Source organism: Suncus etruscus, chromosome 4 (genome assembly GCF_024139225.1).
Source record: "Suncus etruscus isolate mSunEtr1 chromosome 4, mSunEtr1.pri.cur, whole genome shotgun sequence".
In the NCBI taxonomy this organism is placed as follows: Eukaryota; Metazoa; Chordata; class Mammalia; order Eulipotyphla; family Soricidae; genus Suncus; species Suncus etruscus.
In genome coordinates, this window is record NC_064851.1 from 28509794 (window position 1) to 28537061 (window position 27268).

Below are 27268 nucleotides of genomic sequence, written 5' to 3' on the forward strand. Positions count from 1 at the left end.
TTGTTATGATGGTTCTTGACGTAGTTATTTCTCTAACTGCACTCATCACTCTTTGTGGTGAGCTTCATTAGTGAGCTGGAACATCCAGCCCTCCTCTCTTTTGTCTCTGAAAATTATTGCAAGAATGTCTTTCATTTTTCTTAAAACCTATACATGAGTGAGACTATTCTGCATCTATCTCTCTTTCTCTGACTTATTTCACTCAGCATAATAGATTCCATGTACATCCATGTATAGGAAAATTTTAATGACAGCCGTCAGAAAAGTTATTGGATCTCTTAACTTAAAAAAATATTCAACTGGGGCAGGGCGGTGGCGCTAGAGGTAAGGTGCCTGCCTTGCCTGCACTAGCCTTGGACCCACTGCGGTTCGATCCCCCGGCATCCCATATGGTCCCCCAAGCCATAGTACATGCACACAAACACAAACTACGACATTATATTTACAAAGAAAACTAAAATTTTCAGTTAATTATGTTAATCTGAAAGCAATGCAATTAACAAACTATTGCTATCAAAATTATGAAAAACGGGGCCGGAGAGATAGCATGGAGGTAGGGCATTTGCCTTGTATGCAGAAGGATAGTAGTTCGAATTCCGGCATTCCATATGGTCCCGAGCCTGCCAGGAGCGATTTCTGAGTGTGGAGCCAGGAGTACCACTGAGCACTACCAGTTGTGACCCAAAAACAAAACAAAAAAAAAATGGGAAACAGCTGAAATATTAAGAAATGTACATGTATAGTTTATTTAAGTACATGCTAGATTTATTCTATCCATTTCAGATTAAAGAACAATAATATAACCAGGACCTTCACAGATGTCAGAGTCTAGTGGGTACTATCTACAGAGGGTCCCAGAAATGTGGATTAATAGACACATGGAAAACTTGAAGCACTGTGAGGACTTCATCCCTTGTTAATTGTACTAAGACTTGGGTTCAAATTCAGACAGGGGTCCGCGTTAGATCCAGTAAAACAAATGAAGTCAGAAAGATTGAACATAATCCTAGGGAACAGCATTCTGGCTGATGGCTTAGGGATAGGTACTGTCCTCTTATCACTAAAACACAGGTTATCACATCACAGGCACAATAGGAGGTTGCTGACTCAGTAACTTGGACTCTGACTTGTCAAGCCACTGACTGACTCCTTGTCAAATTCTGGTTCACTTTACTTCAGGACAGAAGTCTACCTACAGAACTGAGAAAGAAGATGGACAAGTTAAACTTGTTAACTCACAATAGGAGCACAAAGAGATAATGAGAAGACATGCATAGGACAGGATGGGCAAGTCAGATGGGAAAATAGATAAAAATGTCTGTTCATGAAGGAAAAGAGAGATAATTGTACTGAATCTCGAAGAATTTTAAAAAAAGGATTTTCAGCATTAAAAAATTAAAAAAAACAAGAATCACAAACGCAGAGAAATATAAAAAAAAAACTGTGTGGCCCCAATTTTAGGCTATGTGACCCAATATTAAGCTAATAATTAAGCTTGGGGATGTTGTGGGAGATGGTGGTAGATCAATGCAACAAAGAAATTATGTAGCAGATAACATGTTACTTGTTTTGAAATGTTTAGTTTGTCGAATGTAGGTAATGAAGAGTCATTACTGGAATTTTGAGTTTTAAAATGATCACATTTGTTTTTGGGGAGTCTCTTTCACTGTGTGGAAAGTAAAGAATATCAAGAAGCTCTAATAATGCAAAGTAACAATGAGAGTATATGTGCTTCAAATCCATATTAGAAATGATAAGCACTAAATTCTGTCTAGCTATGGAGGTAAAGAAAAAATACTTAGAATCAATAGCAGTGACTGATTCAATCTGTGTTGAGCAGGAACCTGGAAAAGGCTAACTCAGAATTCATAACTGTGCAGCCAGAAAGATAAAAATGCCATTATATCACAACCTAAGAATTTTCCACATAAAGTCTAGATGATACCTTGGAAAAAAGAAAAAAAAAGTTGGGTTAGTTGTGGCCACTTGTCTTCCACAACTTTTCAGCATTCTACTTTATTTGGGGTATCTTTGTTTAAAAATTAGCTAGCTCACTGGTGAAGAAATAACTTAGTACCTTTGTAATTCAAGATAATTCAAGAGATTAATTTCAAAAAATAAAAATAATAAATGTCATTGAGGTCTGCCCTAGTACTGCAAGTAATTTCTGATCACATCATAGCCAGGTGTTTGAATGCCAAATAAGAGGTACAACTCTCTCCCCTCAACCAGTGAGCACTGCAAGGTGAAAACATGTGAAAGTGTCAAGGTCACTTGCTTGGAGAGTGCAGTTTCCTCTTTGAAGATGCCTTTAGTCTCAATGTCCTGGAGTGTTTTACCTACATGTTGTTCTATATATCTTATGGTTTCGGGTCTGATATTGAGGTCTTTCATCCATTTGGATTTAACCTTCATACATGATGTTAGCTGGGGGTCTAAGTTCAATTTTTTGCAAGTGGCTAGCCAGATGTGCTAACACCACTTGTTGAAGAGGCTTTCTTTGCTCCTTTTAGGATTTCTTGCTCCTTTATCAAAAATTAGGTGATTGTATGTCTGGGGAACATTCTCTGAGTATTCAAACCTATTCCACTAATCCAATACCATGCTGTTTTGATAACTGTTGCTTTGTAGTAAAGTTTAAATTTGGGGAAAGTGATTCCTCCCATATTCTTTTTCCCAATGATTGCTTTAGCTATTCTAGGGTGTTTATTGTTCCAAATGAAATTCAAAAGTGCCTGATCCACTTCTTTGAAGAATGTCATGGATATCTTTAGAGAGATCGCATTAAATCTGTACAATGCTTTGGGGAGTATTGCCATTTTAATGTTAATCCTGCCAATCTATGAACAGGGTATGTGCTTCCATTTCCACATGTCCTCTCTTATTTCTTGGAGCAGAGTTTTATAGTTTTCTTTGTATAGGTCCTTCACATTTTTAGTCAAGTTGATTTCAAGATATTTGAGTTTGTGTGGCACTATTGTGAATGGGGTTGTTTTCTTAATGTCCATTTCTTCCTTATTACTATTGGTGTATAAAAAGACCATTGATGTTTTTGTGTTAATTTTGTAGCCTGCCACCTTGCTATATGAGTCTATTGTTTCTAGAAGCTTTTTCGTAGAGACTTTAGAGTTTTCTAGGTAGAGTATCATGTCATATGCGAACAGCGAGAGCTTGACTTCTTCCTTTCCTATCTGGATTCCCTTGATATCTTTTTCTTGCCTAATCGCTATAGCAAGTATTTCCAGTGCTATGTTGAATAGGAGTGGTGAGAGAGGACAGCCTTGTTTTGTGCCAGAATTCAGAGGAAAGGTTTTCAGTTTTTCTACATTGAGGACAATATTTGCCTCTGGCTTGTGGTAGATGGCCTTAACTATATTTAGAAAGGTTCCTTCCATTCCCATCTTGCTGAGAGTTTTGATCAAGAATGGGTGTTGGACCTTATCAAATGCTTTCTCAGCGTCTATTGATATGATCATGTGATTTCTATATTTCTTGTTGTTGATGTTTTGTATTATGTTGATAGATTTATGGATGTTAAACCAGCCTTGCATTCCTGGGATGAAACCTACTTGATCGTAGTGTATAATCTTCTTAATGAGGCATTGAATCCTATTTGCCAGGATTTTGTTGAGGATCTTTGCATCTGTATTCATCAGCAATATTGGTCTGTAATTTTATTTTTGGTAGTATCTCTGTCTGGTTTAGGTATCAAGGTGATGTTGGCTTCATAAAAGCTATTTGGAAGTTTTCCTGTTTTTTTTGATTTTATGAAAGTGTCTTGCCAGGATTGGTAGAAGTTCCTCTTGAAAGGTTTGAAAGGATTCATTAGTAAATCCATCTGGACCTGGGCTTTTGTTTTGGGGCAGACATTTGATTACTGTCTTAATTTTCTCAATAGTGATGGGTGTGTATAGATATGCTACATCCTCTTCATTCAACCGTGGAAGATTATAAGAGTCCAAAAATGTATCCATTTCTTCCAGGTTTTCATTTTTTGTGGCATATATTTTCTCAAAGTAGTTTCTAATTACCCTTTGGATCTCTACCATATCAGTAGTGATCTCTCATTTTTCATTCCTAATACAAGCAAGTGTAAGCAGAGATTAACATATGGGAATATGTTAAACTGAGAAGCTTCTGCACCTCAAAAGAAATAGCGCCCAGGATACAAGAGCCCCCCACTGAGTGGGAGAAACTATTCACCCAATACCCATCAGACAAGGGGCTAATCTACAAAATATACAAGGCACTGACAGGAATTTACAAGAAAAAACATCTAATCCCATCAAAAAATGGGGAGAAGAAATGGACAGACACTTTGACAAAGAAGAAATACAAATGGCCAAAAGACACATGAAAAAATGCTCCACATCACTAATCATCAGGGAGATGCAAATCAAAACAATAGGTACCACCTCACACCCCAGAGATTGGCACACATCACAAAGAATGAGAACAAGCAGTGTTGGCGGGGATGTGGAGAGAAAGGAACTCTTATCCACTGCTGGTGGGAATGCTGTCTACTTCAACCTTTATGGAAAGCGATATGAAGATTCCTCCAAAAACTGGAAATCGAGCTCCCATACGATCCAGCTATACCACTCCTAAGGAATATATCCTAGGAACACAAAAATACAATACAAAAACCCCTTCCTTACACCTATATTCATTGCAGCACTATTTACCATAGCAAGACTCTGGAAACAGCCAACAGATGAATGGCTAAAGAAACTGTGGTACATATACACAATGGAATATTATGCAGCTGTCAGGAGAGATGAAGTCATGAAATTTTCCTATACATGGATGTACATGGAATCTATTATGCTGAGTGAAATAAGTCAGAGAGAGAGAGAGAGAGAGAGAGAGAGAGAGAGAGAGAGAAACGCAGAATGGTCTCTCTCATCTATGGGTTTTAAGAAAAATGAAAGACATTCTTGCAATAATAACTTTCAGACACAAAAGAGAAAAGGGCTGGAAGTTACAGCTCACCTCATGAAGCTCACCACAAAGAGTGATGAGTTTAGTTAGAGAAATAACTTTTAGTTATAGGATCCTAAACTTTAGTTTAGGATAGTTTTGAACTATCCTAATAATGAGAATATACGAGGGAAATAGAAAGCCTGTGTAGAGTACAGGCAGGGGTTGGGTGGGGAGGAGATTTGGGACATTGGTGATGGGAATGTTGCACTGGTGATGGGCACATATTCTTTACATGACTGAAACTCAAACACAATCATGTATGTAATAAAGTGTTTAAATAAAAAAATTAAAAATAAAAAAGAAAGTGTCAAGGTCGAGAAGTGTGAGATCTGATGAAAGCTTGTATAAAAATCACAGAGATCCATAGCAACCACCACAACCAGAAATTCTGTGCCTCGGACAACATCTACATGGCAGCAAACACATAAGCAAGTACCACAACAGCTTTGTGTAAGGACACCGCAAGGACTGCAGACATCATGAAACTCCTGTGATTATAAGATCATCATCATCAAAAAGTACAGCAAAGGGAAGGGGAGGAAATTATTATAATATCTTTATATTATTTATAATAGTTATTAAACAAATGCAGTACCAAACTACAGAAAGTTGGAAATATAACCTGAAAGGTGATGTGTGGGTTGGAAGAGGAAGGCAAAATTAAACTGCTAAAAGTATCTCAAAGGAAAAGAAAAAAAAAAAAAACTTCAGGGTTTTATTATTAACCACTCAAGTGGTAAGAGAAATAAGATTCAAGGCTGCTGCTGAAACTAATAAAGACTGGAGTGAATTAAAATATACTTTTGTTTCAGGAGCTTGGAAGTGGCAGATGGAGAATGGGAAAATTCAAAAATTTACTTATAAAAATAAGTAAATTAAGTCTATTATTGTGGAGTCTTTACAAAGTCCTTTTTCACACATGCATATCCTCTAATTTGTACACACCATTAAAATTTCCCTGCCTCTTAAGAAAGGTGCAAAATAATGAACAACAGATATATTCATTATCTCATGCTGTATAACAAATTACCCCAACATTTAGCAATTTGAGGCAATAATACACATTTATTATCTCTCACAGTTTCATCATTGAAGGAATTCAAAAGCAGCCTGGTTGGAGATTTCTCAATCAGAGTTCTCAGAAAGTTCATCATATGTTGACTGGGACCTTACACAGACAGTGCTGGCATTATAGGGACAGCTGGAGGGTCTGTTTCCAGGGTAGATTGCGCATGAAGCAGGCAAGTTGTTGCTGGCTATTAGCAAGAAGCCTCAGCACTTTCCCACATACTGGTCTATAAGGATGCTTGAGAGTTTTCACAATGTAACAGTTGGTTTTCCCCCAAAGTAAACAATATAAAGGAGAATAGGATCTTGCAAGCAAAGTAGAAGCCACTCTATTTTCATGCACATGGTGGTTAGTCTTCTCATGTAGACTACTGCCCATACTAATCAGAATTCAGTAAGGATAAAAGGAAGTATGTAAAAGGATGAATACCAGTAGGTGAAGAAGATTGAAACCACTATGAAGATTTTTTTCATTAGCAATGCATTTCTTGATTTTAAAGTGTGCCCCAAATAATAAAATTGTGTCAATTTTGAGAAAATTCAAATTTATAGAAATATATAATCCTCTTGATTTAACAAGTACAAATAAATTGATAATCTACCTTTCAATGTTAGGTTTGATAGAATTTAAAGAAAGTGGGCAGAGATGAGAATGGAAGCAAATGAGGTATATCATTTGCATGTAGGCAACCCTGGTTCAATAATCCCTGGAAATACATATGGTCCCCCAGAACCCCAAGTATTGCCAGATTTGATTCCTCATCAAAGAGCCAGGAGTTAGTCCCTGAATACCAGGGGATGTGATATTCAGAAAAGGAAAGTAAACATATATTAATAAACTATATTTACACAAAAAAAGAAAAAAGAGCCATGAGGTTTGATTATTCCTCTATCCACAAGATACAATTTATTCTTAAACCTTATGAAATCTCTAATGTCACTGAATCTCAATATTTTCTCACATATGAAAAAAATCATCACGAATAAATAATAAAGTCTGAATGTGAACTGGGAAATGGGCACTGCTACATAAATTACATATTCATATATCAAGATATATAAAGTATGCCTTTACAAATAGTAAACAACCAAATTTTAAATTGTGTGAATGAATATATATACATACATATTTATTAATAAAATATATCTTGTCTTAAATTATCTAATACATATATAATCAAGATAAATCTTGTATTACACAGAATGTGTATTTATGAATGATAAACTGATCAAATTCCTCATAGAAATACTAGTTTTGGGAGCATCACTTACCTCTACTATATCATATCTCCACTCTACTGCCTTCTAATTCTAACATAATCTGTCTCAAGACAATGGAAAAAAGCTGATGTCATAAACACTTACGTGGTGTTACTACAGTATCACTGAGGGTCATACTCCCATTCTTAGTTACGCAATGACCAAAGTACTAGTCTACTTTTCCAAAGAAACACAAAGAAGAGGATGAAGGACTGAACAAAAGCTTAGTCACAAATATTCTTAGTATATTTCTAATTTTCATTCTTTATAGGAGAAGGGGAAGACATAGACGAAATAATGTTTGGGGTGGAAGAAAGCACTAGGGACCTGTAAAATGATTATGTTTTCCTTAGCACTGTCACAAAGGCTTACAGGGTAGAAAATTATCCAACAGTCCCCATTTCCCACCTGCCAACATCACATAAGATCAGAGACCCATAAGCATGGTTTTTTGCTAACCAAAATGTCAAGCAACTGTGTCCAACAAACAGCAACTTTCATTGTTCATTATTTTAAACTCATCTCATCAGTGATATGTGTACTCATAAAGAAAAACTAACCAAAAATGTAAAATCAAAACAATTTTTAGAAGGCTGTATTATTTTATTATTATAAAGACTTCAGCATAAAAATCAGTTGGAAACATAAAAGATTTACTGATTTGAACTTCTTTGGTGCTAAAGTTGTTCCTGGAATACGCTCATATCAAACTTCGACTTTTCTTGGGAAAATAAGGCACAAATTGACTAACGATTTCAAGGTTTTTCCATGTCCCCTCTCCCTACACCCCTCTTTGTTCATAGACCCTTCTCTGTTTCCTAGGAAACCTCACCACCTTCTACATTCCATCAACTGAACAGTCCGTAAGCTCCAGACTCTCTAGCAACCACTTGTAATACAGCAATATGCTTTTTCCAATAATTACTTACTCTGAAAGACTTTATATCTGACAGTCTTTATTAAAATGTTGAATTCATCGTTGTTTTTCTCTAAATGATTTTTCAGCAACAATTCCTAGAAATGCTGACAATATTTCAACCTCTAATGCTCACTGAGTAAGAAAAAATACGCATAACTGAACTGTTTAGGAAAGTGATGCACATTGGGTAGCCTTATTTGATCACAAAAACTGATTTAAAAAGCTTCTCTCTTTTACATCATCCTTAAGGAAATGAATGTAACATCAAATATAATGTAATGCGATCTAGTCAAATTTAAACACCTAATGAAAAAGGTGTTTTTTATGAATGAAACCCAACTACAATCATGTGTGTAATCATGGTGCTTAAATAAAAGGTGTTTTATAGGACTTTTTATGTTTTTTATGACTAAAACCCAACTACAATTATGTGTGTAATCATGGTGCTTAAATACAGGGAAAATTTCAATCAAAACTTAAAAAAAAAAAACACCTAATGAGTATCAACGGGCTGTACCCTCTATTCCGAAGTTAGGATCAAAAATATCTGGTCTCATCTTGATTATTTCTAACTTACACATTATATTTCAAACCGACCTCTCTTACCTATGTGAACATCCCAAACTACCACCTCATTTCTACCTCAAGACTTGAAGTTTTATGTCATACAGAACTTGGCATACAAAATTACTTTCGGGGCCGGGAAGGTGGCGCTAGAGATAAGCGCTACCAAGGAACGGACCGCGGTTCGATCCCCGGCGTCCCATATGGTCCCCCCAAGCCAGGAGCGATTTCTGAGCACATAGCCAGGAGTAAACCTTGAGCGTCAAACGGGTGTGGCCCAAAAACCAAAAAAAAAAAAAAAAAAAACCTAAAAAAAAAAAAACAAAATTACTTTCTACCAAATTCCACTGTTATGTAATGTTGAATTAAATATTATTTATAGAGCCCTTGATTGTAGTGGATGAATTGTGGAGCCTTTCTCGGCCTGTCCAGCGCCTGCAGCTTCTTTGGCCTGTCTGGTCTGAGGGTTCAGGGTAAGTACTGGATCCACAGCAGTCAGATTTCAGGAGACATGAAGCTATATTTAGGCCCTAACCGCCATGTGCATATCTCACATCGCTTCTAAGCTAAGCAGCCTTTTTCCCACTCCTGCATCTATCCTGTCTCTCATCTTTCCGTGTTGCATCTTCCTTCTGAGGTCCCTGCTGCTGAATCTCTTTCCTCTACCTTTTCCCCAGGAAAGCCCTTAAATTACCAACCAGACCCCTCCCAGCTTTGGGAGGGTCTCCCTCTCCAGTTGAGATAGCCAGGAAGTTGGGGGGAAGGGTAACATCACATCCTGCTTTTATCCAAAACAAAGATATTTCCCCCAACTTCCTCTTTTCTTTTCACTTATCCCTTTGATTCCTAAAAGTCCTGGATCTCACTTGACCCTCCCCCAGTTGAATTTGTACTGGAAGAATAATGACAGGTTAGGTTTTTGGGAGAGAGAAAAGAGAGAGAGAAGGAGAGAGAAGAGAGAAAAAAGAAGGAAGAGAGAGAGAGAGAAAGGAAGAGAGAAGAGAGAAAAAAGAAGGAAGAGAGAGAGAGAGAGAGAGAGAGAGAGAGAGAGAGAGAGAGAGAGAGAGAGAGAGATCAAGGCAAGAAGTCAATCCAAGCCTATGGTTCTCTCCTGACTGGCTTGGTTTATTAATTCTTCATGACTACCTGCTAAAGACAGATTCATCAAGGATTGGAAATATGTCATGTGGGGTGATTTCACACGTTACCTTTTTAGATAATCTTAAAGTAAATTCCATAGTGTTAAATTATGTGACACATAGTTTAAACGTAACTATTAAAACTATTTAAACATTAAACATAGTGAAAGTGTCCTGATCATGATTTGTAACCTCATTCCAGATCCTTCCAGTTTCCTCATGCCAAATCCATCCTTCCGAGCAGTCGTCCTCAAACTTTTTAAAAGGCCAGTTCACTGTCCCTCAGACTGTTGGAGGGCCGGACTATAGTAAAAACAAAACTATGAATAAATTCCTATGCATACTGCATATATCTTATTTTGAAGTGAAAAAGCAAAACGGGAACAAGCACAATAAGTGGCCATGGGCTGTAGTTTGAGGACCACTGCTTCTGAGTATCATTTTCAATCATGTATCCCTTTTAAGTTCCACAAAACATGATATACTCTAGGCTCAACAAATAGCTAAATAATTCATGATTAGAAAATTCAATCATAAACTTTAAACTTAAAACAATTCAGTAAAAATCATAAAATACTTTTTTATTTGGAGGTGCACATCTAGTATTGCTCAAGGCTTACCCCTGGATTTAGCATAGGGATCATTCCTGGAAGGCTCAAGGGACCATGCAGGTGCCATGGATCAATTCAGGTTGGCTGTGTGCAAGGCAAGTGCCCAGTCTTCTGTTCTGTCATTACAACCCAAATTATCTATATTTAAAAAAAAATTATTTTGTGTGTGGACTGTTTTACTATAACTATTGTTAATAACATAATTTTAGGTCTTCTTAAAGCCTTAGGCTACAGTATTTTTTCTAAGAAATTACAAATATTGAGCTGATATTTTGTCTTTTTGAGAAGTAATCCTTTGGTTGAGCTGCCACACATAAAGGATAAATATCCCCTGAGAAATACTGCTAACTTATCTTATTCTTTTGGCTACATTAGGATGCATTCTATTTCTCTTTGGCAAATTTCTAACTGCTTTAGACCTGCAGTCTCAATATTGCTGGGAATTTGGAGGCCAATGAGCATCCAACCTGTTATACACACCAACAAACGATCTCTCTTTTTCATGCAGTGTAGATAAGCCGAAGAGAGAAGCAGTTCTCCTAAGAGGATAACCAACACAGCATGGAATACTAAGTCTATAGCTTATTACCCAGCAAAGTTCACCTCAGAAGACCTGCCCCCTGCAAGAAAAGCCCAGATATTTAACAATTTGGCTTTCTACTAGGAAGCCCAGTTTGGAGCTTAGAAGCAGATGTCTGTGAGCCATGCACTGAATCTGCAGTCAGATGCATTTGCAAAATTGTCTTTAAAAGGACAAAGCAGGCAGACAAGTAGGGAAGCTCCTCTCCACCACCATGACAATGAGTTTGGGGGATGCAATAAAAGTTCTTGAGATAGGGGCTGGAGAGATATAGCACAGAGGTAGGGTATTTGCCCTGCACACAGCTGACCCAGAACAAACGGTGGTTCAAATCCTGGCATCCCATATGGTCCCCTGAGCCAGACAGGAACTATTTCTGAGCACAGAGCCAGTAGTAATCCCTGAGAGCCGCCGGGTGTGACCCAGAAACCAAAAAAAGGAAAAACAGTTCTTGAAATAATAAAACCATGAGACAGAATTTGAATTCTGTTGCTGGCCTTAGCTATTAAAAGCATTACTGTCAGGACTCTTCTCATGGACAAATAGTGATCAAGACCTTTACCTGGTGCCAACACAGGCCCAGAGAAGGTTGCACCACCTACAGAGAGATGCTCCAGCAAGAACAAAGGCCAAGGAAAAGGAATCAAAAAAGGCCATCAACCTTCCCCTACTCTTCACCAGATAACCATTCTAGCAACAGGCTTTTATCCAGGTAGAAAGACCCATTAGAGGAAGCATGGGAGAAACCCTATATATAAACCAATAGGAAACAAAGCAAATGTACATATATGTTGTTCAGATACATGTTACCTGAGCATGTCGTCTGCATCTCCCCTCTTGAGATGCGTATTTTCATATACTTTTCACACTTTTAATACTGGGATTGTATTGGGATTCCCTCTCCATTTTTGATGTGCTCGGTCCTCTCAATCTGTCTTTTGTCTCTCTCCCCCTCTCTTTCCTTAGAATTTCTAAATAAAACCTGTTTTTACTTCACTGCTCATCTGCTCCTGAAATTCTTTTCTGAGAGAAAGGCCAGGAACCTGACAGACTAGATATGGGTTAGAACTGACTTTCTTTTCCTGCAAAAAGTAAGGCCCATAGTCCTAGATCTTCCAGCTATTCCTGAGGTGATAGATGTGAAGAGAAAGAATCTAGATTTCCTTCTGTGTCTCTCCTGTCCACTTCACATTAGTCACCCAGGGACCTTTGACACACCAGTGGCATCAAAGGTAAAACTGAGCTAATGGAATACAGCTTTGTGGATTTCCCTTTGTATCTATAAAAACTAATCCTGCTTTGCTAAAGTGAAACTTGGTAAATTAAAAAAATAGTAGCATTCCTATATTAAATTAACTGATTAAAAAATGGAAACTTGAAGGGCTGGAGCCAAATTACAGCAGTAGGACGACAGCTTAGCCAAGAAGTGATTCCTGACTGAGCACAAAGCCAGGAGTAAACCCTGAACACCACTGGGTGCAACTAATACAAATTAAAAATGGAAACAGCATGAGAGAATGAAGGAGAGAGAAGAGAGAGAAAAGAGAGAGAGAAAGCAGTCAATAAGAACTAAATAATGCATATTTCCCTTAAAAATATGAAATATAGGGGCCGGGCGGTGGCGCTAAAGGTAAGGTGCCTGCCTTGCCTGCGCTAGCCTAGGACGGACCATGGTTCGATCCCCCGGTGTCCCATATGGTCCCCCAAGCCAGGAGCGACTTCTGAGCGCATAGCCAGGAGTAACCCCTGAGCGTCACCGGGTGTGGCCCAAAAACCAAAAAAAAAAAAAAATATGAAATATGGGGCTAGAGAGATAGCATGAAGGTAAGGCATTTGTCTTTCATGCAGGAGGTCATCGGTTCGAATCCCGGCGTCCCATATGGTCCCCTGTGCCTGCCAGGAGCAATTTCTGAGCCTGGAGCCAGGAATAACCCCTGAGCACTGCCAGGTGTGACCCAAAAACCACAAAAAAGAAAAAAATATGAAATATGAAAAATCTTTATTTTCCTTCATAGAAGCCACATTGATTTTGATTAACTGCTTATTTCAGGAGTGCTTTTTCATTACTCTTCAAAAGTAAGTTTTCAAAATGCCAAATCAGAGAAGTGCCAAAATTCCACTCTAAGAGTGTTTTGCCACTTCCTTCTTTGTGCCTGTACAGCCCAGTCCTCTATCTATATCTAGGGTGGGGAGGGAACCTTATTTTTATAAAATTACAGGTCTAGGTAGAAAGCAAAGTTGACAGAGTGCATGATGCCTCCTATGTGTGGCATCCTGTGCTCAATGATAGACACGAAAAATAACTAATAGAAACACTGTAAGATTTGTTGGGAGCATATATCCTTGGAAAGCTTGATTAAATCTTTTTGTTGTTTTTGTTTTTGTTTTGGGGCGATGCTCAGGGGTTACTCCTGACTATCTGCTCAGAAATAGCTCCTGGCAGGCAGGGGGGACCATATGGGACCTGGATTCGAACCAACAACCTTGAGTCCTGGATTGGCTGCTTGCAAGGCAAACGCCATTGTACTATCTCTCCGGCCCCATGCTTGATTAAGTCTTCCATAAGAACTATTAACAATTGAATGACAAAACTCTAATAAATGGTTTTCTTCAATTATGTCACTAATAAAATTTAAGAGGCTACACAAGTTTATGTTGGCATATAAAAACTTCATGATTTGAAGGACAAATAAAGAAAGGTGTCTTTTCCATCAAATCTCTTATATTCAGCTTTTATGATTTTAGTCTCCTTGTATATTTTTGTGCTCCTGCCAAGATTAACTTCATATGTAAGACTGTCTCCTTGGGTGGAGGGAGGTCAACACTGGTGGTGGGAATGGCCCTAATTCACTGTCACTATGTACCTTAAATATAACTGTGAAAGACTTGTAATTCACATTGGTCACAATAAAAATTATTAAAAAAAAAAAAAGACGGTCTCCAACTAGGACATACTGTACAGTCTTTCCACTCATCGAAGACTATGTAGAGTCTGCAAGGTTTGGGATATGATGTATTCTGCGAATGAATAGCCACATCAGCAGTGCTGAAAACCAATCCCCCCTTTAGCTTATCGTGCCATATGGTTCCATAAAAAAAAAAAAGCAAAGAACCAAAAGTGCAGCTAATGCAACTTGTCTGTCTGAATTTCAGCTAACTTTCTGATACCTTGTTTAAAAGAACCATAGATAAATATACTCTCTTCTTTTATTAGCGTTTATCACTATAAACATATACTGATACAAATGGAAAGGGGGTGGGAAAGAGAAGTGGAAGGCCTATTTTATTTTACAGGTGCTGTAATATTTTTTAAAGAATTGCACAACAATAAAATCCATAGTTATATTACACTTTTAACCGAAGATCTGGATGTTTGTGGTTCTGAATTGACGTTCCAAACCTTTTCCACTAAGTGATCTACTTACTTGGAAACAATTAAACGTCAAGCTGAAGAGCCAAGATAAAGTTGTGTCCCTCGGGTGACCTCTAGAGTTGAGCTAAGCTCCCAGAAACAAGACTGGGGGGTGCTGCGGGATGGGGACAATAAGCAGCTTGCCAAGTGTGACGGATCCCCTGAGGGGCTGAGATCATCAATGAAACTCCGCTCGGACTTGGGGGCGGGCGGGGGGGGCTATTTGCACAATCCTGGAGGCACCCGAAATCTTCGCCTCCCGAGCATAAGGCATCCCAGATTCGAGCCCAGATAACCCAGAAGCTGCAAATCCCCTCCTTTGCACCATGCCCGGGCTGGAACCGGGATACCCAGCTATCTGCGCCCTGCAGCTGTCAAACCGGCCCCCTCTAGCCCCGCCCCCCTCGATGAGACCCAACGGCCACTACTTGCAGGTGGCACTTGCAGGTCGAGCGTGCCGGGTCCAGGAGAACCTCGACCTCCGCGACCCGGACACCTTGCTCCCCGCGCGCTACCGCCAGTCCCAGGGGCGCCCTGACCGGACACTAATCTTGAAGCTCCCTAATCCTTCCAGCCCCGGACCGCGGGGCAATACCGCCAAGCCCTCCCAGCAACCAGCTCACCCGCCCGGGTACCACCCAGTTACCGCGCCTCCTCCTCCTCCTCCTGAACTTTCCAACTTGAGATGCTCCAGGCTGCAAAGCAGCAACAGGGGGAGATGTTTGGCCAGACTCGGCCGGCCTGGACATTGGGGGGGAAAGAATGATGAAGGGCAAGGACCAGGCGACTACCAAGTTTTCCCTAAATCTTTAGAAAAGGGAGTAGTGGGAGGAAGTCTTTTAGGAATAGACAGTGAGAGCAAATAGATGCAGAACTTGTCACCCTAGAGATGGAGAGGAGGTAATACAAAAAAATCAAATAAATAAAAAGTCAAAGAAAAACAGAATCCGAGAAGAGCCCTAGAGCGAATCCGCTCTCCACTACCCTATAGGAAGATGAGCAATGACCACCCCTCAAACTAGGAAAGGGGTGCGGTGAGAGGAGAAACATCTGTCTGCAGTTCGTTTCCAGGTTTCTGGTAAAAGGAAAAAAAAATGGGACAAACTCCTGCCAGTCTCCCGGAGGCGAAGGGAGATGCAGCAGAGGAGCTCAAGTCCCCCCACTAGCTGCCCACCCCGCAGCACCCCGCGCGCGGAGGGGAAGGCAAAAACTCTTTCCCCGGAGGGCAGCGTCGCACTTGGCGGAGCCTGGACGGGCAGACAGAACCGGGCCCGGAGAATGAGATGGGAAGCGGGCGGGACTCACCCTGACAGCCGCGGGGCTTTCTCTTCGGGGCCATCGTCGGCCCCGTGCCCGCCCCCGGACCCCCCGCGCGCGTCCTCCAGCCGCCGCCGGAACGGTTCCACCAGCGGGAAGCCGTGGCTTTGCCTCCCGCGAGCTCAGCCGCCTCTTTGTTGCCGCCAAGGCATCTGCGCTCTCGGCCCCGCTCCGCTGCTCCGGGCCGCGCCGCGCTGCTGAGCCTCGCGTTCCCGTTCCAGCTGCCGAGGCGAGGCGGGGAAGGGGCGGCGCGGGGACCCCCGAGCGCCCGCCCAGTGCTGACCTCTCCCGCTTTACCGCACCTCCCTTCCCCGGCGCCCCCTCCCACGCCGTCCCGCTGGGGAAGGCTGCGTGCGGGTCGCTGCGGGAGCTGAGCCGGGAACCCGTAGCCTCCTAGGGCCGGGAAGGAGTCCTGGAACCAGGCAGTCTCAGTCCGGTACTGTCAGCAAGGTGCCTGCCTGCCTGGCTGGTCTGGGCCTCCGTTGCTCTCTTCTTGACTCTAAGACACTATGTGAGAGGTGAAGTGGAGTGGGGTGCTGGGGTACCTACTCCCCAGCGACTTGCACCTGTCTCCCAGACCAATAAGAACTCAGGCCTGGAACCCTCTAGCTGACCTTCCCTTCCACCCCCATCCCCAAGCCTCCCAACCTGGGCTACTAAAGCCCCACTTGCACCCACGCGACGACTCCCAGGGCTTGCGGCTAACTCTCCCCAACTCTCAGAGAAGGGAAAAAGAAGTGGTATAGAGAGGTTCAACCTATTTGCAGACACTTGCAAGAGTTGACCTATTCAGGCCTTCAAGCGCTTTCTTCTCAAGGACTAGGAGTGTCCTTGGGCACCCCAGGGATGAAGGAATGAGCTAAACCATCTAGGGTCCGAGGAGCTAGCGGGAGAGTGGGAGAGTGTCCCAGGGATCCAGGGGCTGGTCTCCTGCTAGACAGAAACGGGTTTGCAATAGGCTTCACGGTGTAGAAGAGCTAGTCCTTGTCCTCTAGGTACTAATGAGAGAGAGAGGAGAGAGAGGGGGGGGGGGAGAGAGAGAGAGAGAGAGAGAGAGAGAGAGAGAGAGAGAGAGAGAGAGAGAGAGAGAGAGAGAGAGAGAGAGAGAGAGAGAGAGAGAGAGAGAGAGAGAGAGAGAGCGCTCCAATGCCCCAGGTCTACAAAGAGCAGACAAGAGCTTCAGACAAAAATCTAAGAAGATAAAGGTTCCCTGGCTAGACAAAAAGGACAAGGGGTAAATCCAGAGGTGATTAACACTAGGCCCCACAGCAGCTCAGAAGCCTGAAATTACTTCTCTACAACTGAAGTTTCCTGCTAACCAAACCCACACAGATTTTTCTAACACTTTTCCCCTTACCTCCCATCTAGTGATTCAGCTCTGTACTATGGCTTACTATGGTGAACGGAGCCCCAGAATCTATTCGGTGCAGCAGGAAAAAAAAAAAAAAAAAATATATATATATATATATATATATATATATATATATACATGTATATATGTATATGTTTTGAATTCTAGCCCTCATTTTCCTAGCACTGAAAACTTGCACAAGGCATGTCCTAAAACCAGTTCTGTTTCTGGTTTGTGGGTTATTTTATAAATTCCTTCCTACTATAATACATGACCTGCGTTTTCTTCATTCACAAAATAGTCATGGGATTTTTGCCCTCCTAAGTCAACTTTATATAATGTATTTGTGGTTGCAGATTATCGGAATAACATGTGAATTACCCAATTTCTCTCAGAGCAGAGGAATGCATCAGGCTTATACTAATGAATAAAAACAGCCTATTTTAGTCTGCAGAAATGAAACTCAGTTAACATTTCTTCTTTCAAGAAAATATCTCTGGTTTCATTGGAAATAAAACTGACATCTTTTCAAATTCTAAAGGTATACAAATATTGTGCATGAAATAAAAATCTTGAAGCTTAATGTGTTCTTTTTTCATCACTAAGTACTAACTACTGCCTAATTCTACTAATTACTAAGTAGAATATCTTGCAGTTCATACTATACTATCACATACTTTATTCTATTTGTTCCTGATAAGTAAATTCAAAGGGTGTGTCCTATCTTTTACATTTTATAGACAAAGAAATAAGGTAAATGAGACAGTGTTTTGTGAGTATTTCCAAGATTTCTCTGAAGTTCTTCCAACTCAATATCAAGTTCTCTCCTCATGATACTAGCTACCTATGAAATAGAATCATTCTACTCTTGACCAAAGAAAGTTTCCCTTTAGTATTTATTTTTTCCACAATGCCAACACTATTCTCTGCTAAGAAACTAAAAATTTTAGTTGACAAATTTGTTGCGGTATGTAATTAACATATTTTGTACTGTAGCATTTCAATTTTTTCACATGCATTCTCTCAACTGAGGTTTACAGCTATTACACACACAATAAAAACTATTCAAAAAGTTTTATTCATTCCCACTGAACAGAGGAAGAAACAAATCCATATATTATTATGGTAACAACTACCCAATCCCTAAATTTCCAGCCCAGTTATTTCCAGAGTAGATCACCTGGAATATTTTTGTTTAAGGATTGCAAATACAATATCTATGGAAAGAATAAAGTGGGAGGGACACATGAGACAAGCATTATAAATATAATTGCAGAAACCTAGATGAAATTGAATCCTAAATTCTGATTCAGAAAGTGTCTATATGCTCTGAGAATTAAAAATTATCAAATCTTTGCATCCATGACACAGATCATAACTTCTAAAGAGAAATTTTTGTTTCTGAAATTCCTATTTATTCTTGGAGTCATTAACAAGAATGTGTGTAATAAATTTTAAAAAATGTCAAGGAGCTTCTAGTCAAGGAGCCCCACACAACATATTAAAAATGTGACCACGGGGCTGGAGTAGTGGAGCAGCGGTAGAGCGTTTGTCTTGCACGCGGACTAACCTTGGATGGACTGCGGTTCAATCCCCTGGCATCCCATATGGTCCCCCAATTCAGGAGCAATTTCTGAGCGCATAGCCAGAAGTAACCCCTGAGCATCACTGGGTATGACCCAAAAAACAAACAAACTAAAATGACCACACTGCAAAGGTCACATTGGGAAAGGAACCATATGCAGTAAATGAAGTAAATGAAGATGGTAGTTATGAACATACAAGTAATATCATGCACCCTTCTGTAAGTAGCTTCTCTGATAAGGACTTTAAAAAGGAAATGTGGAGGGACCAGCGTGGTGGCGCTAGAGGTAAGGTGTCTGCCTTGCCAGTGCTAGCCTAGGACGGACCATGGTTCTATCCCCTGGCATCCCATATGGTGCCCCAAGCCAGGAACTACTTCTGAGCGCATAGCCAGGAGTAACCCCTGAGCATTACCGGATGTGGCCCAAAAACCAAAAAAAAAAAAAAGAAAAAGAAAAAGAAAGGAAATGTGGAAAGTGTTCAAAGAGCTAAAAAAAAATTTAATAGGCAGTTGGAAAGAGTGAAGAGAGAATGAGAGCAGAAAAGACAGAACTGAGAAACTAGATACTCAAAATGAAAAACTTACTAGAAGGCCTCACTAACAGAGTAATCGCTGCTTAGGACAGAATCAGTGAGCTGGATGATGAGCAGCATAACACTTCTATACTACAGCAGAAATTGGGGGGGGGGGGACTTAAAATAAATGGACAGAACTCAAAATAGTTTTTTTAAAATAAATAAATTAAATTTAAAAAAACTCAAAATAACCAAAGAGATGACAACAGACCTTTGAGATAAATTCAACAGAAACAACATAAAATTCATTGGGATCCCAGAGATCCAGGGAAAAAACCCTATAGGAAGCAATAGTTAAAATTAGTTAGAAATATCATTGCTGAGAAGTTGCCAGAGCTAAAGAGTTCATGTACCCACATCCTTGATGTCTGAGAAGTACTAAAAGAGACACAAAGAAAAGCACCCCCAAGGCACATAATAGTCAAATAATAAAAACCACAGATAGAGATAGAATACTGAAAGCAGCAATATCAAAAGGCGAAACTACATACAAAAAAGCATCCTTATGGTTCACAGCAGATTTATCATAAGCAACCCTTCAGGCCCAAAGGCAAATAAAAATAAAAACAACAACAAGAACAACAATGAAATGAACAACCTCTCCAAGAACACTTCACTGAGCCAGACTTTCATTCAGGTTTCCTTCAGGTTTGAAGAATATATGGCTTTATGGATAAACAACAGCTCAGGAATTTTACACACTCAAAACTAACCTTAACTGAAGGGTTTACTTTAAGGCAAGACAGACCCTAAAATTTACCAAGCTTCTACAAAAACGATGGCAGAAAATCCTATGATAATCATCTCTCTCAATATCAACAGACTGAATCAATTAAGAGATACAGAGTGATAAACTGGATCAGAAAATTGAAAGCAACATTCTGCTGCTTGCAACAAATGCATTTGTTTTGTTTTGTTTTGTTTTTTGTTTTTTGTTTTTGGGCCACAACCGTTTGACGCTCAGGGGTTACTCCTGGCTATGCGCTTAGAAATCGCCCCTGGCTTGGGGGGACCATATGGGACGCCGGGGGATCGAACTGTGGTCCGTCCTACGCTAGCGCTTGCAAGGCAGACACCTTACCTCCAGCGCCACCTTCCCGGCCCAACAAATGCATTTGAATAGTCAGAGCAAATATAGATTCAAAATCAAAATTTGAAAAAAAAAAATAGTTCAAGCAAAGAACTCCCTTGAAAAGAAGTTGGCTGACCATACTAATAAGAGAACATATACTTCAGGGCCAGAAAGATAGCACAGTGGTAGGGTGTTTGCCTTGCAAGTAGCCGATCCAGGATGGACGGTGGTTCAAATTCCGGCATCTCATATGGTCCCCCATGCCTGCCAGGAGCAATTTCTGAGCACAGAACCAGAGTAACCCTGAGTGCAAAAGCGAAAAAAAAAAAAAAAAAAAACAAAAGAGAACATATACTTCAGATTAAAATATTGATGAGACAGATAAGATCATTTCTTAATAATAAATGAATAGATATACCAGGATGTAATCACAGTCCTAAACATATATGCAGCCAATGAGTGACTTGCAATATACTTATAAAAACTGCTAATAGGGGCCGGGCGGTGGCGCTCGAGGTAAGGTGCCTGCCTTACCTGCGCTAGCCTAGGAGACGGACGGCGGTTCGATCCCCCAGCGTCCCATATGGTCCCCCAAGCCAGGAGCGACTTCTGAGCGCATAGCCAGGAGTAACCCCTGAGCGTCACCGGGTGTGGCCCAAAAACCAAAAAAAAAAAAAAAAAAAAAAAACTGCTAATAAATTTGAAGAAAGATATCAATAACAATACAATATATTAGTGGAAAACTTCAACATTGCCCTGTAACCTCTTGATGGCTCAGCCAGACTAAAACATAACAAGGATAGATTGATTCTGAAGAAAGAAATGGAAGAGAGGATTTTGTGTGTATAAATATATATATTTATATATATATAAAATATATATATATATTTTTAATCCCCAGAAAGCTGAATACACATTCTTCTCCAATGCACATGGATTATTATTGAATACAGACCCATAATAGGCCTTAAAACATAGCTCCATAATAAAGAGGATATAATTGTATCAACTATCCTATCAGACTATGATGCACTGAAAACAGAAGTGAATTACAAACAAATGGAGAAATCACTTTAACATATGGAACAACTAGTGGGTCAAAGATGAAAGTAAAAAATTGCTGAAACAAATAAGAATGAAGACACGATCAGAATTTGTGAGACACAGCAAAAGCTGTATTAAGGGGAGATTTTTTAGTTTTGCAAGAATTTATCAGGAAGAAAGACAGGACATACATAAATAACTTAATGGCACAGCTTAAAAAATTGGAAAACTTTTATAAAATGAACTGAAATCAGGTAGAAGGAAAGAAATAATAAAATTTGGAGAAATTAATGAACAGAAAAACCAAACAACAATCTTTAAAAGAGTGATGAAAGCAAGAGTTGGTTCTTTGAAAAAATAAACAAGATAGATAAAACTTTAGCAAGACACACAAAGAAAGTGAAAGAGAGAAACTTAATAAACTGAATGAGATGGGCCAGAGAGATAGCATGGAGGCAGGGTGTTTGCTCTGTATGCAGAAGGATGGTGGTTCAAATCCTGGCATCCCAAATGGTCTCCCCCCCCTCGCCCCCCCCCCCCTCCGAGCCTGCCAGAAGCAATCTCTGAGCCTGAGCGTAGAGCCAGGAGTAACCCCTGAGCACTTCCGGGCATGACCCCAAAACAAAACAAACAAACAAAAAAAAAACTGAAAGGGGGAATATCACAACAGATAATACAGAAATGTAAAAGGCAATCAGAAATTACTTTGAATATCTTTATGCCACAAAACAAGAGAACGTGGAAGAAATGGATAAGATCAAGTGTAGTATCTGTTCTTATCAGTTTAATATCTGATACGTCCTCTATCCGAGGACAATATATTAAATGGATTTTTGCAGCTGGGAGTCGGAAGAGGAGCTTGCTCCGTCCGCTCCGCGCATCGACCCGGTATTGCAGTACCTCTGGGAATGGTGCACCTCCCCTCATAAAAATAATAATAATAATAATAATAATAATATTGCAAACCACAGTGTCTCAAAGGGAAAAAAGAGAGAAATTAGAGAAAAGAAAAATATATGCCTCAAAGGCCTAGAGAGGAAAGGGTGGGAGGACTGGGTATATTAGTGGTGGGAAATAATGTAATGGTGAAGGGTGTTGTGCATTGCATGACTAAAGTTTCATCATTAACAACTTTGTGTATGTGAGGAAAAAACTGTATTATGAACAACCTTGCAATCATGGTGTTTAAACAAAGTAAATTTAAAAAAATAAAAAGAAAATAGTCGGGGAGGACTGGGTTTTTATGCATTTCAGTTTCCAAGTCCCACACATGGTATGGCCCAGGTGGTCTCTGGCACCATAGAGCCCGAGCAGTATTACATCTTTTATCCCTCCCTTTGAATCACAGATATGTTGGCTCAGTATCACAAGGATGAAGTAGAGTCTGAGTGTACCACTTGGGACTTCCAAATTTTTTAAATCATATTGTTTGAAAATTTGTGAATGAATTATGAAGGAGATGATGGCCCACTCTTCTGCTAATTCTTAAAGCAAAAATATTATAAAAGATCATTCAGGGGCCTGGAGAGATAGCACAGCGGTGTTTGCCTTGCAAGCAGCCGGTCCAGGACCAAAGGTGGTTGGTTCGAATCCCAGTGTCCCATATGGTCCCCCGTGCCTGCCAGGAGCTATTTCTGAGCAGAGAGCCAGGAGTCACCCCTGAGCAAAGCCGGGTGTGGCCCAAAAACCTAAAAAAAAAAAAAAAAAAAAAAAAAAAAAAAAGATCATTCAGTTGTACTCCTACTATAGGGATAATGCTCCTGGTAAAATTGATTATTTTCAAGTAAATAATTCCTATTTGGAATCAAGAACTCCTAAAAGTTAAACAAAAAGCGCTTTTAAACTTTATTCTGTTTTCAAACTTCATAGACATCAGAGATTTGATTTATGTTACATTCAAGTCTGTTATCAATATGATCAAGGGTAAAACTCCTAACAGGATTTGTAAGATCTCAATATAAAAATGATTTTATTGAAGAAAAGGAAGTCTAGATACATAGAGATCAGAGGTGTGAAGAGAAATAAAAGTCTGTGTCTAACACTAAAATATAAGCATTGTTCCAAATATTAATAGTATAGCTGCTTATAATTATCAATATTAGAAAAACAGTAGACAAACATACATCAATTGCATTAGTAGAATATTGTGCCATTGCATATAATGTTTGAGTAGAATCAAACTTACAACTGAATTTCTTCTAGTATGATCAGATATTTATGATAAATTTTCTCTGAATAACACTAGATTGCATGTTCTCTATAGGAAGCAGCATTTTGGACTGTTCTTTTTTGTAAAATGATTTTTACCTATTTTTACTGCCTATAGTTATCTTTTACTAAAAGCCACTGTAAATAATAAATTTGCAAAGAAATTTTGCAAAGAAAAAAACATTCAGATATTCTGAAACATATAAATAAGAAAATAAAGGGGCTGGAGAAGTAGTACATTGGGTAAAGTGTTTGCTTTGCATGCTGCCGACCCTGGTTTGATCTCTGGCGTGCCATATGGTCCTCTAAGCACTACCTGGAGTGACCCATGAGCACAAAGCCAGAAGTAAGCTCTTTACACTGCCGGATGTGACTCCCCCAAGAATCAAAAAACAAACCTAAGAAAGCAAATAAATAAATTTTTAGAAATGTTGTGGAACAGTAAAGAAAACAGTGCTACAGGAGAGAGTAACACAGAGTATAATTTAGATTGGGACTGCCAAGGGATTGTCTTCTGAGAAAGCAATTTTCAGAGAAATAAAGCCTATGCTGGTGTCAGAAAGGAAGGTGAGTATTACTCTAAGCAAAGAAAAGAGCAAGCTCAAAGAACTTCAGAATTAGTGTGGAAGTTTTCTAATTTAAAATTGATCAGCATCTTCATCAAATAAAAATCATTGTTGTGCAAGACAAGTAATGGCTCAGTAGCAAAAAAGCACCTGCCTTTTAAGAATGAGAACTCAAGTGTGATGCCAATCATTACCAATATTCACAGATCATGGTCCCTTGTGGGAGTTTGTAACAAAAATCCCAAAGTCAGCATAGTCCCTTGGGCAAAACAATTTTAGGTCTTAGAATATAAATGGTGGGGCCGGCGAGGTGGCGCTAGAGTTAAGGTGTCTGCCTTGCAAGCGTTAGCCAAGGAAAGGACTACGGTTCGATCCCCGGCGTCCCATATGGTCCCCCCAAGCCAGGGGCAATTTCTGAGCGAGTAGCCAGAAATATGGGTGTGGCCCGAAAAACAAAAACAAAAACAAAAAAACAAACAAACAAAAAAAAAACAAAAAAAAGAATATAAATGGATAGACTTGTGATAAGGAAAGAATAGAATAAAACAACTTAGGGTCTTTCAGATGTAGAGGGCAACAGTGCAAAATACAATAGGATATTGTCATGACTTTATACTTTAAAGATGCTTATTGCTTGGCTACATGAAATACCCCAGCCTGTGCTGGGGTATTAAATTTTGATGTGCTTACTAACTCTCCTTAATGTCTCCTTAATGTCAACTTAAACAATAGTTCATATTTGATAAGCAGGGTGTAGAGGTGATATTGTATTTTAAAAATGGCAAGCCAAAAGGACATGAAATTATTTAGGAATTTAGATGGCTCCTCTTTCAAAAATCTGATCTACTAATCTGATATGATGATCTACTTATCAAATGTGAACATTTAAGCCCTAAAAATGGGACGGAAAAAAATAATAATGATGGTAAGAGAGTTATGACACTGAATGTAATAAACTTATAGTGAAATATTCAGCACAAAAGGCTGAATTTGTTTTTCAGGACAACTAAGCTAATAAGTATAGAAGAAATTAGAATTAGACATTCATTTGTTAACTTCCAATATAATATCTATAAAATTGAACATATAAAGATGAATAAATATCATATATCATTATAATTTATAATATTTTCATGCATAACCTATGCCAAGAAATCAGACTCAGAAAAATACGAGATATGTGAAGCTTCTTTCTAAGAGTACAGGCATCTAAAATGATCCATCTAAATTTGGACTTAAATATTATGATGTCTAAAGGTTGACTTCACATGCCTAGGCAAAAATATAATTAAAAAAAAGAAATATGCTATTGGTGAAGGACCTAACTAAGTAAATGCATTTGCAATAATATTTCAACTCTTTATTGACTTGAAAGATACAAAAATTTAAGTACAAATTGAGACTCTTCAACATAAAGGAAAAACTATCTATTTAGAATAAGCTTTTTAGGGACTGCAAATTGATAGTTTAGGTTACATACCTAAATCAACTGGTGTTTGATTCCAGTACCAATTGATCTCCCTTGCATCTACAGATGCTCATACTCTCACACTTGCCAACCCCAACATCACTAGATATGATCTTAAGGGGGAGCCAGCAACTTTGGTGTGCTCAGGTTCAGAATAAAAGGATGAGACCACACAACTGGAATAAAGTTTAGTACTTTAATCTGTCTGCCAACAAAGCCCCCACACTGGCCAGCCATCTCCCAAAGGAGATGAGCTCCACTACACGATCATGAAGAAGATTATACAGAAAAAGGATATAAGGTGTTTCCAACTTTCTGATGATATAAGGTGTTTCCAACTTTCTGAACGATTGGCTATTGTCTAAGGGTACCTTCCTACTGCCCCCCTTATTCTTCCCTGATAGGCTACCTGGTATGGCCAGGAAGCTTGGGGTGGTGTCTATGGAAATAGACTTGTAGAGACTTACACCATGTGGTTTTTACAAAACAGCATCTCTACCTGCTTTGAACCTGAGAAGCCTGCTATGAGGCCTTTACAAAATGGCATCCCAATATGTCATGGAGTGTTTTGCCTACGTTTTGTTCTATATACCTATGATATCAAGTTCGATATCAAGGTCTTTAATCCATTTGGATTTTACCTTTGTACATGGTGTTAACTGGGGGTCTAACTGGGGGTCTATGTTCGTTTTTTGTTTTTTGTTTTTTGTTTTTTGCAAGTGGCTAACCAGTTCTGCCAGCACCACTTGTTGAAGAGGTTTTCCCTCCTCCACTTAGGATTTCTTGCTCCTTTGTCAAAAATTAGGTACATATACACAATGGAATATTATGCAGCCATCAGGAGAGATGAAGTCATGAAATTTTCCAATACATGGATGTACATGGAATCTATCATGCTTAGTGAAACAAGTCAGAGGGAGAGAGACGCAGAATAATCTCACTCATCTATGGGTTTTAAGAAAAATAAAAGTCTGGGCCCGGAGAGATAGCACAGCGGCGTTTGCCTTGCAAGCAGCCTATCCAGGACCTAAGGTGGTTGGTTCGAATCCCGGTGTCCCATATGGTCCCCCGTGCCTGCCCGGAGCTATTTCTGAGCAGACAGCCAGGAGTAACCCCTGAGCACTGCCGGGTGTGACCCAAAAACCAAAAAAAAAAAAAAAAAAAGAAAAAGAAAAGTCATTTTTGCAACAATCCTGAGACAATGAAAAGAGGGCTGGAACTTCCAGCTGACTTCATGAAGCTCACCACAAAGAGTGGTGAGTGCAGTTATAGAAATAACTACACTGAGAACTACCATAACCATGTGAATAAATGAGGGAACTGGAAAGCCTATCTAGAGTACAGGTGGGGGTGGGGTGGGATGGAGGGAGATTTGGGACATTGGTGGTGGGAATGTTGCACTGTTGAAGGGGGGTGTTCTTTACATGACTGAAACCTAATCACAATCATATTTGTTATCAAGATGCTTAAATAAAGATATTATAAATAAAAAAATGGCATCCCTCCTTGTTCAGAATCCAGATCCCAAAAGGAGTTATTCAGACAA

At 39.5% G+C, this 27268-nt stretch overlaps 1 protein-coding gene and 1 pseudogene across 1 annotated transcript in view; one reads left to right on the forward strand and one right to left on the reverse strand.

Moving 5' to 3' along the window:
- The window catches only part of SLC44A5 (solute carrier family 44 member 5), a 407523-nt gene that overhangs the window by 360838 nt on the left and 19417 nt on the right, over positions 1-27268 (reverse strand).
- Positions 22191-22402, forward strand: LOC126008146 (uncharacterized; annotated as a pseudogene).